Genomic DNA, 11,038 nt, shown 5'->3' with positions numbered 1-11,038 from the left:
TGTTCTTAGTATTTTTGATTTTGTATTTCATACGGGTCCTTAATTCCTCATCACATATGAATTGATATGCATCTTCATCTGATAGAAATTCGCTGACTTTGCATTCTTTCGTTTGCAATGATACGGCATTGCCCTCCGCCATCTTCAATGTCGCCTAAAACGTAGACTCCCGAATACCGGATGTCGATAAAGGAAATTTTAAATAGGATCATCATCGGAAGGTCCACTTCCGGAAGCGTTTATATTATATAGTGCGTAAGAGATGTAACTTTAATCAAACTCCATTTTACAAGAATGTCGCTCACATGTATATATTTTTGTTGCAGCACCAATAATTAATATCAACCTACTTTAGTGAACAAAATACCTTTGAAATTCAGAAATAGATGATATTACGAATATTAGGTATGTACAATAGGAAGAATACCAACAACAATTTAGACAGTTAACTCACACAGAGAAACATTTAAAATCTTTTCATATGCTTCGATCTACATCCTTATCCAAATGGAAGTGGGTGGAGCTTTTACGTCATCAATGGTTGAAAGGAGCGTTTTGATTGGATCAGAACATCGGAGAGCTACCGTTTCGAACAAAAATGTGCATATCTTGGTTTTTGTTGAATTTCGTTTTAATATGATAAATACTTTGTCTCGTGTTAAAACCAAATTTATAATCTAATCTCCATTATACCCATAAAACAAGCAATAAGCAAACTACCTCCTAGGGATATACCGGCATTGATAAAAATGAAATAGGAATGAAACTGCTAGAAAGCTTAACGGTTTTCTAAAAATAGTAATTGTTACCTTAATTTTTACCTTATAACCCTCAAACTCTAACTTGATTTAGTCCTTTTTGAATGAGTGATAGCTGATTAAAATCCTTTAATAATTAAAGGCGCTAGAGTGCTTACATAGATTTCCAAAAAATAATATTATTGATCTCGAACTTCACAGTAGAAGTCTGAGATTCAAACTCTTTTCCAGACAGAGTATAATAGTCAATTGAGCAAGAATAAATTTTCAAGAAGGTCGTTAGACAAACAAGAAAATACAAACACGTGAAGAACAATTATCGTAATCCAAACTCAGTTTTAAAATCTGAAAAAGTACCAGAAAAATAAGACCAGATGTTCCGGAACAAAAAGCGTCTTCTATTTCATCGACATCCGTTATGTAAACTATGTGATCAATCCAAGTAAGTAATGTCGCTTTCTCAAATGAGAACAAAATGATACAACAACGGAACCGAACAAGTAAACTAACGAACAAACTTTCGAATCAACATTTAAAACCATAGGTAGGGGATGAAATGATGTTGTTATCCACAAATGGAAAATTCACAATCGGGAAATTGAAATCACAACGCTTATCATACAGTTTAATGTAAAGCTGTCCAGGTTGATTTTGTCACTGTAGGAAAAAGTCGAAATCAGCGGCTGATGTAGAAGTCTGCCTCGTCCTGACAAAGATTTTTTTAAAACAGTAATAAATGACCTTGACCTTAATCCTGAGACCCTGAAATTCGAAGTCGTTCAAGATAAAATTATTCTTTATATATGTGTGAATTTGATTAAAATTACGCTAAGGATGAAGCCGCTAGGATGCTGACAATGGTCTCTTATCTTTAAACAAATAAAGGGGGATAACTCTTACACATACATACAAAATTTTGAGGGGGGAATTGAAGACCAGAATGATGTATAGATTATATATATAAAGTGCTACATGTTTTAAAAATAATAATCAAAAGGAAAATGTCAAATTGGAAACAATCATATGCATAATACGTTCATCATTTATCGAAAATCCAAATTGCAAATTAAGGGGACGTGCTTCATTTTATTGAAATAAGTGCTCCAAAATGCTATCTTTTAAACAACACTGGTTAAAGTAAAGTTTAGAGACGGGAAAATTCATAACCATTGCTTGCCCTGTCAGGAGATAAGCGTATAAAAAGGTTATTTATTGAAATATGGTCACTGGATTCTGTTATTTTAACCAATAGGGCCTGTATCGCTCACCTGGCTTTGTTCGGTTGATTATCAAAGATTCAAACCATTCTAAATTCTAAACTACTAAATGTTTTAATCTAATTTTCTACTAGCCCCCATCTCAGTGGATCAGTGAAACTATTTTTAACTTTTCCTCGCCCTAGGATATTTCAGAGAAAATTAGCACAATTAGAAATAATCACAAATGAGCTGAAAGTGAAGAGAGGAGGGCAAGACTTAAAATAAAGAGCCTATTATGTCACAGATTCTGATAATGGTCAAACTTACGTAGGTCTTCATTTATATTATAAATAAAGAAGAAGATATCATACTAAGAAGGAACTCTGGGGAATCAGAATGGTAATTCACACCGTTTGTCAAATCCTCGATCTGAATCACAATGTACACGTAACGTAAACGTGATGTACACAAAATGTACTGTCCAACTTTGTACATATGCGTTTGATGTTAAGTGTTAGATCAACACTAACCTAAGCTTCTAGATTGAAGTATATAGCATAAAAAACGCAATGTTATTGGAAATAGCATCAGAGCGATACTCAACGACATCGAAGTTGTATCTCGAATTCCAACGACTCGGTTTTAAAAGACTGTATTTGAATCATGGAATCTACTTCTTCTACAAACAAAATCAAGAAAAGAAGTACGGTAATTAAATGTGTCACTGCCAACCAGACTGAAGTTTAAATATTTCGCATACTTGGAAGATTATTTTTTGATGCATGTTAAATTATAGCATTCTTATGTATAAACCATGTCGTGAAATAATTGTCCTTAGCGTGAGTTATCGCCCCTGTTCTAAATCATGTGACCTAATAGAAAAAAGAAGATGGAGTTACTGGCGGGGTTGCGACGAGATCCTAAAATTTGCACAAAAGACGGCCGACAGGTCAGTAATTACAAGTAAGTTTCGTTTTTATTGTAATCAATGATGTTATTATTTAACAGTTTATCCCTCCCACTGGACTCGGTTGTTAATTCAGCTCCATTCGATTGAAAGTTTACCTTTTTACTCCGATTGGTGCAGTGACTGCCAGTTACATACCCCAGGAAATACTGCCCGGCCTGAGGGAGCGGTTTCCCGTAATAGGTATTGTTTGCGGAACGTCTCTTCTGTGGGACTACTGAGTCCTGACAAGGAAAGATTACCTCAGGCCGACACCCCCACCCCAATGGCCACCCCTAAAAATATATTGAAAATCCTACCTTTACCTGGGTCCAGGGATCTGACATGGGGATCCACGCCCATGTTGCAGTAATTATATATAATACATCTTGTAGAGCACTTTAGACCTAGCCTCGCCTTTCAATACACACATATCTACATGTGGTCGACGCTGGGGTTAGATATTCATTTTTAATTATAATTCATAATAGGCCTACATGTTACATGCCACGGTGTGGGCTAGGGTGTGTGTGTGGAGGGGGATATATGTTAAGTATTGGATCTTTCAGATCAGTAGATCAATTAAAAGTTAATAAGTAGTTAACTTCGCTTGATAGCAAGCATCAGATCTTGACAGATGTTTAAATTTTAACTCCATGGAAAATTCAATGTGTTAGGTAAATAGTACTGTAGTGAAACTGGACTGGGCAGATCAATTGTGACCAGTTAGCTCAATAAGTTGAGCATCGGTTTGTAGTTTGGAAGGTCCTGGGTTTGAGCCCGCGGGTCTGGCGGCCCATTTTTTCTGCTCCTGTGTTACAGAACAATACCCCATCCTTTAATATTATAAGATAGCTATTGTTTTAACATGTGTATTCATGTAAGTGATTAAAATAAAGGTGTTACTGATTTCATTTTTTTCCTTAAGTGAACTTGGTAAAGGTGAGAAGGCAACAAGTTCAAGATCTGGAACATCTGGAATAAAGACAAAGTCCAGCGATATCTACTATCCAGTGACGATATTACAGCAAAATGACCAACGAAGTAGAGTCCACTATATAGGTAATCATAATGACATAAATCTGAAACAATTTTGAACTAGTGCTCTAGTAACAGAGTAAAAGTGTCCTTCCATGTGTATATTTGTTATCAAAAAAATAATTCATATAAATATATTTATAAATCAGGATTTGATTATTTCTGTAATTTTATTTGGAATAGATACTTCAATTTTACACATAGATTGTCCAGTGGTAGTCTCTCTCATAGTACTTGATTTTGATTGTTTTAAATGATTGCTGCTGATATAAACACTTGCACCTGGTATTGATCTATCTCATGTGAGGGGTCAGATACAAAATGTGACTGATATTAATTCTTCTTTTTGTAGGATACTCCCACAAATTTGATGAGTGGTTAGAGCGGGATGCAATTAAGGAGAGCAGAAGTACATGTATGATAAACAGCTTTCTGCTACAGCAGCTGCTGGTACATCTACTGAGGGAGAAGCTATTTTAATGTAATATATAAAAGTGTCTAATTGAGTTGAAAGTATACCAAATTATAGGTTACTGTGACCTACGTTTTGACCTTTAACCTACATAAAAAGGCTTGTCCTGGCTATATCTCCTATATATTATAGTAAATGTCACTGGAACTTCATACTTGTCTTCGGTTATGAGTTCACCTTGCCAAGCTCGTGCGTCACCTGTCAGAAGTAGGTCACTGTGAGCTCCTTTTGATGTTTGACCTACATTAAACAAATTCATTATATGCATATAAATTCATGCTCGTTGGAGGACTGTAATTTGTCAATTTTTTTTTTATTATTATTTGATTTTTACAATACTTAAAATTTGGAGAATATTATGGAGAGTCTTACACGGTGATTCTGAATAACCTTGGGTACATGGTACTTTTTCTTTTGAATCACAAATAGATAAATATTTCTTTTTTCCCCATTCACAGATCCAAATTAAAGACCAGCTGTGCTCATGTGGAAAGAAAGACACCCATAAAGTTATAAGGATCCCTATCAACGAGCAAAGTCTAGAGGATGTTGGGATGTTAATATCAAAGGCAGTATTACACAAAGTGACCCATGGAAAGCGTGTTTACTGCATCAGAAATAGACATGCTTTGGAAAAGTTCCTTGGGGTTAGTTGGGACTTCAGGATTATAAATCAGCAAGGTGACAATTTCTATGGCATCACAGACACAGTGAGGTTTTGGGTCCATGAAAGAAAGCCGATGAAAGAATACATTTTGTATCCAGATTATGCAGAGGAAACCTACTTAAACAGAGGAATGACATTCTGTTTTACTTTTGTTGTGAGCCCTGGAAACAAAGTTTTGTGGCCAGACTTGTTAAATGCTGATAAGTTATAGACATACCAGTCATTCTCTAGAGGTTTTTTTTTAGTTCAGACTTTTAAGTTTGAGTTACAATAAGGATTAAATCCTTCACCATATACAAAAGATATGCTTATTCCAAAAAAAGTTCTTTTTAAAGTATTGAAAAGTGGAGAATTTTGGGGGAAATCTTTAGGAAAATGTATGGAAAGATATCAGGAAATGTTGGAAGATGAAATGAATATTTCATTTATAGCAAATAACAAGCAAAGACATCTTTTGAAAGTTGAACTTGATAGATTAAGGAACACAAGTATTCAGAAACACAAGAAGGGTGGAAGGCAGCACCAAGAGTTCATTAAGAAATTGGAAAATGCAATGTACCATTGGAATGTTGGGTTAGATAGACATTAAATACAAGCAAAATTGGAACAAAAAACAATTGAGAATGATAAAATTTTGTTAGAGAAAAGTAAGCTTGAAAACACAATTTCATATTTATCCACAGAAAATGAGAAGCTTATTGAAAAATTGAAAAAGCAGTCAGAGTCTGAAAAGAGCAATTTAACATCAACTCCAAGAGTAGGTTTGAAGAGGAAATTAAGCGATTGTACACCATCATACAAAAGTAAAGTTAGAAAATTTGAATCCCAAAAGTGTAAAACCTCTCTGTCATTTCTCAAAGAGTTTAATTGCCAACCCATATCTGTGAATGTAATGCGGGACAACGGTAGACCTAATGTCATAACACTAGTAGATTCTGACAAATCAGTAAAAGATGACACTACCTCTTTATCTGTTGATGAGATTGAGGAACTAAACATGCTCATATATGTTCTTGATTCTTTTAACATTTCAAGAAATGCTTATCATGAAATAAGCATGTTGTACCATTCCCTACCTCGTAGTTATAAGCTTTCCCAGTATATATCGCATCTAAACTCTGGGTTTGATATAAGAGATACACCAGATGGGTCAGGTGTACAACAGTCTCTGAAGGTCAGACTTGAAGCCGTTATCAGTGACATTGTTTCAGACAATCCTGAATTTGCCCCTGAAAATGTGCTGAAAATAAAAATATCTGGAGATGGAACTCGCGTTGGAAAACATATGAACTTTGTCAATTTTACATTTACTGTGATGAATGATTCAAAGTGTGTATCAGTTCAAGGAAATTATCCCTTGGCAATAGTAAAAACTAAAGAGGCATATGATGAGCTAAGACATGCATTGACAGATCTGAGAAATGAGGTCAGAGATCTTCAAGGTTTAAAGCTGGATATTGGAGAAAGATCTTTTCATGTGAAAAGATATCTTGGAGGAGATTATAAATTTCTTTTAATGGCATTGGGAATGTCTTCCATCCAAGCCAACTACAATTGTATTTACTGCAATTGTTCAAGAAATGAGCGCTGTGATTTGAGCAAATGTTGGTCTTTAACTGACAAGGAAAAGGGTGCTAGGGTAGAATATACATGTCAATTTGTATCTCAAGGAAAGCAGCATAAAAGGTCACGGGTCAAACCACGGCAATCATTTTCAGTTGTCAATCCCCCGCTTTTCCCAGAAATACCTCTTTGTGATGTTGTTGTTGACATACTTCATCTTTTTTTGAGAATTATGGATAAGCTTTTGGCATTGCTGATCACTGAGTTAAGAACTGTAGACAATATTTCATCCCAAAGAAGTTTAAACGCAGGTGTACTTGATAAAACAAAGTTGAAATGCATACCACAATTTGAAAATGTACTACAAAATATCGGAGTTAAGTTTGTGTTTTTTATCAATAAAAACAAAGAGTTTGAGTATACAGATTTACAGGGTCCAGATAAAGAAATTGTCTTAGGCAAGTTACAAATCAAAGACCTTGGACTGAGTGAAGAAAGATCTTCTCAGATTCAGGAGGTTTGGAATCAATTCAGTGTTATTAACACCATGCTCAAGTCTAGGTGTGATGTGAATGAACTTGTGGAAAAAGTTGATGCTTGGTGTTCTTTGTTTGTGTTGGCTTACCAGTGCAGGGACATTACACCATACATTCACTTACTCAGGTACCACGTCCCAGAGCTCATAGAGATGCATGGAGGAATATCACAGTTTACCCAGCAGGGTTTAGAGAAAGCCAATGATGTTGTCACAAAACAATATTTCCGTAGCTCAAACCATAAAGGTAATGCAGCATTGAAACAAATAATGGAAAAGCAAAACAGAATATTTGAACTAGAAAAACACAAAAGACTGAAAGTTAAATCCTATACATGTAGCATATGTGGTTCTGCACATAGGAAAACTAAATGCCCTAACAAAGAGAATGTTTTGCAGTAATGAGTACATTCATTCTGAAATGAACTATAATATGAGAGCCTGATTTCATTCATCAAAAATTTAGATTCTATTGTATAAGAGACATTTAATGTTCAATTCAATTTGTTGTAACTATTTAGAAAAAAAACTGCAGGAGTTTGGATACAAATATAAGTCATTCTTTGGATGATCGTCGGTTCTTCATTTATTTGTTTTCTTTATTGTATTACTGTAAAAAACTTTCCAACATTTACCTTAAATAACAAAAGTTTCTTTCAAATTGATTAATTTCGAATTAATAAGTTTTTTTCTAACCATGGTACCAATATAACTTCTAGAGCATGTGTTAAGCTCATCAGTTGAATTAATTAATTTGATTGATTCATGCCATGTATACAAATGTGCACGTATATGTATTTCAATACGATTGCTATTACACATATACTAAAGTTCCGTCAATTCCCTATTTACTATAAATGCAGTGACAAGAAACCAAAAAGTGTGATAATTTTTTTATATAAATTGCTCATGTAAATTTCATTTAATCATTGTCAAGGCAGACATGTATTTTTATGTTTGTTAAATAAAATATATAAATATTTGAGCGAAGTTTGTTACTTTATCATCTCGTTTTGTTAGCTACATTGTATAACCAAGAGGAATTCTGTATGCTTGTGACCCTACATTATAAGGTAGAATCTTGAGGCATTCCGAATTGATTATAACTCAGAAAAAATTGGGCTTAATTTATGTCGACACCGGCAGTATTGGGCATCGCAATGAATATTAAAAAGACGGTATTTATTTTCATTTGCCATAGGAAAGAGCATTGCCGACAGCTTTGCATATAATTAACCTTATTTCCCACCAATGTTCAAGCAAATTGGTCGACCAACCTAAGCAGTGCCCATAGATTCCTGGAGTTGTTCATAAAAGTTGCTACAAAATGGCGCTTGGATTCTGCCTGAATATGATGGAAAATGTTCATTTGACGAATGATTCTCGTCATTAAGCACGTCAATAGTAATATCTTAACCATCAGTGCAACATGATTAAGAAATTAACAAATGTTCAAACTTGTACAACATGGATCCATTCGGCAATATACACAAAATTGTGAAAATGTAAGTCCGCGGTCGATAAACTCGTACATTGACAAAGGACAAGGGACATCACTCTAATTTTTTAAATTTAGTACAAATATTTCACAGTATGATTCGTAGAGAAAAAAACCCGCCGTAATAGTACATTCGGATTAGTTCATATTCAGACGGCAAAGCACACCTAATGGAAATGTTATTGAAAGAAAGTCCCTTTTATGGCTCACGAACTGTTGGGAATTTGACAATCAAAATCAAGGGTCAGTCAAGCGTAGCCGGAATAACTGAGTCAATGACAAGGTCTAGTGATGTGTTGCCGGAATATTGAGTCGATACTGACGCCGGTATACCGAGTCGTTACTTACTTATGGTTAGTCAAGCGTAGCCGAAATACTGAGTCAATGACAAGGTCTAGTGATGTGTTGCCGGAATATTGAGTCGATACTGACGCCGGTATACCGAGTCGTTACTGACCAGGATTCGTGATGCCGGTATACCGAGTAGTTACTGACCAGTACTAGTGATACCAGAATACTGAGTCGATACTGACCAGTACTAGTGATACCAGAATACTGATTGGATACTGACCAGTACTAGTGATACCAGAATGCTGAGTCGATACTGACCAGTACTAGTGATACCAGAATACTGAGTCGATACTGACCAGTACTAGTGACGCCAGAATACTGAGTCGATACTGACCAGTACTAGTGATACCAGAATACTGATTGGATACTGACCAGTACTAGTGATACCAGAATACTGAGTCGATACTGACCAGTACTAGTGATACCAGAATACTGATTGGATACTGACCAGTCCTAGTGATACCAGAATACTGAGTCGATACTGACCAGTACTAGTGATACCAGAATACTGAGTCGATACTGACCAGTACTAGTGACGCCAGAATACTGAGTCGTTATTGACCAGTCCTAGTGACGCCAGAATACTGAGTCGACACTGACCAGTCCTAGTGATACCAGAATACTGATTGGATACTGACCAGTACTAGTGACGCCAGAATGCTGAGTCGATACTGACCAGTACTAGTGATACCAGAATCCTGATTGGCTACTGACCAGTACTAGTGATACCAGAATGCTGAGTAGTTACTGACCAGTACTAGTGATACCAGAATGCTGAGTCGATACTGACCAGTCCTAGTGATACCAGAATACTGAGTCGATACTGACCAGTACTAGTGATACCAGAATCCTGATTGGCTACTGACCAGTACTAGTGATACCAGAATACTGAGTAGTTACTTACCAGTATTAGTGATACCAGAATGCTGAGTAGTTACTGACCAGTACTAGTGATACCAGAATGCTGAGTAGTTACTGACCAGTACTAGTGATACCAGAATGCTGAGTAGTTACTGACCAGTACTAGTGACGCCAGAATGCTGAGTCGATACTGACCAGTACTAGTGATACCAGAATCCTGATTGGCTACTGACCAGTACTAGTGATACCAGAATCCTGAGTCGTTACTTACCAGTATTAGTGATACCAGAATACTGAGTCGATACTGACCAATACTAGTGATGCCAGAATACTGAGTCGATACTGACCAGTACTAGTGATGCCAGAATATTGAGCCGATACTGACCAGTGCTAGTGATACCAGAATACTGAATCACTTCTAGCCATGCTTATAAGCGAATTTTTCCGGCATGCGTCTTTTCCGTTTGAAAATTTGTTTTAAAAATTGTTGTTACACTTTTAAGTTTGAAATAAGTTTAAAAAAGAATATTATTATTGGGTTAGTCGTATATATTTGTATATATGTATGTCATTCTAAAGTACAACACATAATTCTAATAAAACGTAATGTTACATTGAATCATGATATATCATTTCGTGTCTGCATCAATATTTAAAAAAATATTTCTTGTGAAGCTAACCTGAATTATAAGAAAAAAGAAAATAGCAAATAAAACAAAAATAAAATTCCACCTGTTTCTGCCTGAAGTACGGCCGTTATTCGAGAATATGAATGACCAATAAAAGAGAAACATAACTATATGTTAATTTTCAATAAAAAAATATGCCTTGTGTAGTTCTCTTTCGTGTTTGCTGCCAATTTTTACTTCTTTTTTTTCTCTCTCAAAAATCTCAAGAATAGCATTGGGAGAATTGTGGAATGAGTGGGTCGGTATGTCTTGTATTAAAATCATGATGAATTCAGCATGGGAAATTTGTGAAAATAGTCTTCTCAGTATGTGATATCAGAATTCAAATTCAAAATGAATTTGTGGTACACGTATCTTTTACTTCTGTCAGTAAAATATCACATCAACAAATCTTGTAGTTTGACACAGTGTCCCATGTGTGCGTGCATATGTGTTTGGTAATATATGTGTATTATAGTCTC

The sequence above is a fragment of the Ylistrum balloti genome, unplaced genomic scaffold (genome assembly GCF_031769215.1).
Source record: "Ylistrum balloti isolate Yb309-2 unplaced genomic scaffold, AGI_CSIRO_Ybal_v1 Utg369958, whole genome shotgun sequence".
In the NCBI taxonomy this organism is placed as follows: Eukaryota; Metazoa; Mollusca; class Bivalvia; order Pectinida; family Pectinidae; genus Ylistrum; species Ylistrum balloti.
Note: the sequence above shows the minus strand (reverse complement) of the source record.